The following is a 4,338-nucleotide window of genomic DNA, read 5'->3' on the forward strand; positions in this document are numbered from 1 at the left end:
CCTCACTTGTACATATCCTGAGACTCAATTTCTCTTCTGTCTTCTACCCAGGAAGCAACCTCCATGTTCTCTGTCCCTTTTCTGTGTACTCCTATATATCCATTCTTGTTCAGTCCAGTGACCCTGATAAGTTCCTACAGAGAGGAAATTCTCTCTTGTACATGGTCCCTGGAATATAGTTTGGATTTAATAATTAGAGGTTTGATGGAAGTGAACTTTCTTATACATTACTTCTTCATGCTCACTTGGAAATAGCAAGGGCTTCTGGTGGTGCAGGAAGCATTGGCATATGGTGAAAACAGGAACACATTGTCAGACAAATGTGATCACTGACCTCATTTTCCATCCATTGCACATTTCACTGGTGCAGGTCAGAGATAGCTGTTTACTGAGTGTGAGGTGCTGTGTGGCAGGGAAGAAAGAAAGCCAGACATGATTTTTATTTTTCAATCCATGGCTTATAAGTAGGAAGCAGAAATGACTGTGACTTTAACCATGGATTGAAGAAAGTGATTTTATACTACAAGGTGGACCAGAAGAGGGTTGATGAAGGGTGGATCCTACAAATGCCTGGCAAATTGGACTAGCTTGCTGGGGGTGCAGTGGGGCAGCAGGGTTGAAACAGATGAAGAGTGACATCTACTTTCACCTTTATCACCTTTGAAAGTTCTCTTGGTCCAATTCACATATCTCTGAGCCAGGTCCAGTTTGCAGGTGGCAGTGAACATCCTAATGTTGCATGTAGGCACTTTAAGAAAAGCTCTCATAAATAGCTCCTGTGCCCTGGGGGGCACACCAAAACACATTCCTTTGATGAATGCCAAGATGCTTGCTGAAAAGCAAATAGTGCATTAGCGGCCTCCATAGTTCTTATGCAAATGGATGGCTGATGCTCCAAAACTATACCTTTTGTCTCCTTGATATGATTAAGAGAAACCTGGCTTAATTTGATTGGGAGGGTGTGGGTGGTTGGAAGAGAGGGGAAGATGGGCAGCAAAAGAAGAATTACTGATAAAGGGGAAGGACAGAAATGAGGACACCCTCTTTAACCCAGTGCTTCATTTGACCTTCAGGAAATTGTAATAGAGATCCCTTGACTTAACATTTGTCTGGAAATTAACTGCCTGTTTTTTTTCCATGCCCTGGGATTGATGAAAAAGCCAGGGGATTCTGATCATAGAATAATAATAAAGGGAAATATCTCAAGCAATAATTAAATATTTAAAGAACCATCTCAACACTAACTTGCCAGATGGAATGAATGAAAAAATAATTTTTAAACATTAATAGAAGAAGCATCTTCTATTCCACTCTGAGTGAAATCCTATTGAGGTCATTTGTCCTGATGTGAAACCAGTGAGTCTTCAGGGATTTCAATGACAGCTCTACTGTTATGCCTATTCTTCTCACTGTCCTTCTCTGTGGTCCACTTAGTTTTGAAGTTGTGAGATGGGAAAATTCAACTGACTGCTTGCCATTGGCAGTAACAGGAGTGGAACAGGAGTGGACTCCAGACGTTCCTCCCCTACTCTTCCTCTTTCTTTCTTTCTTTTTTTTTTTTTTTTTACATCTGGAGACCATCTGAATCATTTTCAGCAGTTCAGCTTATACTGTTTTAGTCCAGAATTTTTTAATTAATATGTATCTCTCAATCAATAAGTATGCATGTTTATTGGACTGGATAAAACAGAACAACTGCCTTTTATGATTGGACGATACACTCCTAGTCTCATTTGTCTACAATATTAGGAAGGAAAAATGATGTAAGTGCTCTAAATGTCATTTACATACAGCTCTAGAATAGAACCTGAGACCCAGAGAAGGAAAGAATCTTGCTCAATTATGCACAGTTAGATAGAGGTGAGGCTGATGGAGGATGCAGGTGTTCATAGGGACTCTGCATTGTCCTTAGGGAATCAGAAAATAGTAAGAGGAAACTATATCTGGAAAGTGCCCATCTAGGGTCCAAGAGTAGGGGTGTCATGAGAAGTGGAGAAAATGAGCACAGAACAGGTGTTGTCCACATAGATTTAGCAAATCTAATATTAGAACATTTGGTAGTAAAATATTTATTGGCATGAATAATTATCTACAAGGTTACAAGTTACCGTAAGAAGTGTGTTCCCAATTTTGTTAACAAATTAACCTCATATAGGCATGACTATCTATCTATCTATCTATCTATCTATCTATCTATCTATCTATCTATCATCTCTCTCTATCTTCTATTAAGTTATCTTTCAAGATGTTCCCAGTTTTTATTTTAGGATATTGGAAACTTGGTGTTTTAATTTCATTCTTATGTTTCTGAAATATTTTAAAATTCTTCCATAATAAGCAAGTATACTCTTTCTAGTATGAAAAAGTGTTATAATTAAAGACAGGCACTTATTGAGGCATTATAGGTCATTCTTGGCAAGCATATCTGTATACTAAGATAAGGAAAATTCTTATACTTTCTTTTGAATGAAGACTATTATTCCCTTCATTGAAAGCAACTGTTACCTGGGCTGTACCACATATTTTTTGCAGTTTTCATCCTTCCTCATAGTTCTTGAGGACAGACTATGTCTTACTCAATGACCTGGTGTCAGAAGCATTTTGATTATTGGTTTTTATTTCTTTGAAGTATTGACTGAATATGAAACTTGGAATACCTCATTCTAATGTCACTGAGGCTAAGAGTAGTCAGTAAAATGACATCAATAAAAGGCCAGCAAATGGGATTCTAGGTGTAATTCTTAAATCTTGGATGAGGGATAGGGGCAGCAAGAGGCAAAATTCTCCATGTAGCCCTGATTCTGGCTGAGGATCATGAAATGAAGTTTCAGATGCTTTGGAATTTATTCAGAGGATATGGAGTTTTTGTGAGCTTGATGTTTTCCAGAAGGACCATTTCCAGAAGGATGCTAGGTGCAAGAGGGGAGGAAGGGAGGCTTCTGCAGAAATGGCAGAAAAGTTTTGAGAGAATTGTTCAAGGGACCACAAACTTTACAAATCCCTTTGTAATGGACCACCTACAAGAAACAGACATTTGGTGAAATTCAAGGAAGTTGAATAAGTTGAGTTTTCTTTTTTTTATTTGCTTTTGATTCAAAGCTCAGTTAGAGGCAGAGGGACACAGAAGAATCAGAGTGCCATCAAAAGTATGGCTGTTAACAAAAAGCACCAGAGCACTGCCATGGGCCACAGGAGGGGTGGTCAAGATCTTTCCTTCCTGCAGCCATTCTTCTAATAGCAAACATCATTGCTGTCAGTCACCATCTCATAAGATCAGTTGACATTTAAAAGAAAATTCAGACCCCTTACCTTGACCTCTGTCCAAGTGTCTGCAAGAAGTGTCATCACCCCTTCTTTGACCCCTTTCACTTCTCCAACATCAGCTCCATGAACCCTCTTGCTGTCCAAGAACAGGCTGTGCTTTTCCCCCTTGAAGCATTACACCTCTTGGGACTTGTGCTTGGACATCTCTGCCCCTGAACCTTGGCTGACTTGCCTCCATCTTATTTTCCAAGTCACAGTTTCATGTCACCTTTTTAGAGAGGATTTTCTCCATCACCTTACCTAAAACATATCATGTCAACCCGTATTTGTTCAACATAGTATTTGCCATTCATTACCTGTTTTTTTTAAATTAATTTCTTTAATATCTCTGTTGTTGTTGAAACTGGGGATGTAGCTCAGCTGGTAGAGCACTTGCCTGGCATGCCCAAGGACCTGGGTTCAATCCCCAGCACCTCCAAAAAAAAAAAAAAAAAAAAAAACCACTGTTGTTATTGTTATTCCCTTGGGCAGATTTGGGTATCTCTGTTTTACATCCAGTGCAATCTCTGTGTATGAATGCAGAATTCAGTTAAACTGTCAATTTCCCCAACATAGGAGCACTGTCTTTTTCATTTTGTATCCTCTGTGCTATTATGTGCCAGGAAAAATTTTGTAAGTGAATGACTGAACATTGTGCTGTGGACATGACAGGTCCTTGGGCATAGCCTCTGAGTAGGAAATCCAATTTGGGTAAGTAAGAAGGGAAAGGAGGATATAAGTTCCAAGTGATGGAAAAATTTTATTTGAGGCTTGTCTTGGGTCACATTTTAAAGAATAAATCATAGAAACAACAACAACAAAATAAAACTGAAAGGACTATGTGTTGACAAAGAAAATTATTGAACCTATTGACTTGGAAATCTGAAATGTTGATTTTAGATGACTCTTCAGTCTACCCCAGTTTTCCACTTTTATTAAATATGAAGGCCATCATTCCTATTTAGCCATGTTGGAGACCTGGTTAAATATAATATTCTTGGTCAAGACAGAAAGAAAGAATATGCAACCTCAAGA

The 4,338-nt window shown here is 38.7% G+C and overlaps 1 non-coding gene across 1 annotated transcript; it reads left to right on the forward strand.

Annotated features, from left to right (window-relative positions):
* The first annotated feature begins 3,669 nt into the window (after nucleotides 1–3,669).
* Nucleotides 3,670–3,742, forward strand: Trnaa-ggc (transfer RNA alanine (anticodon GGC)). Its single transcript has one exon. It is a non-coding gene; the product is annotated as a tRNA-Ala (tRNA).
* Nucleotides 3,743–4,338: the final 596 nt, after the last annotated feature.

This window comes from Sciurus carolinensis (assembly GCF_902686445.1).
Source record: "Sciurus carolinensis chromosome 14 unlocalized genomic scaffold, mSciCar1.2 scaffold_126_arrow_ctg1, whole genome shotgun sequence".
Taxonomy (NCBI): Eukaryota; Metazoa; Chordata; class Mammalia; order Rodentia; family Sciuridae; genus Sciurus; species Sciurus carolinensis.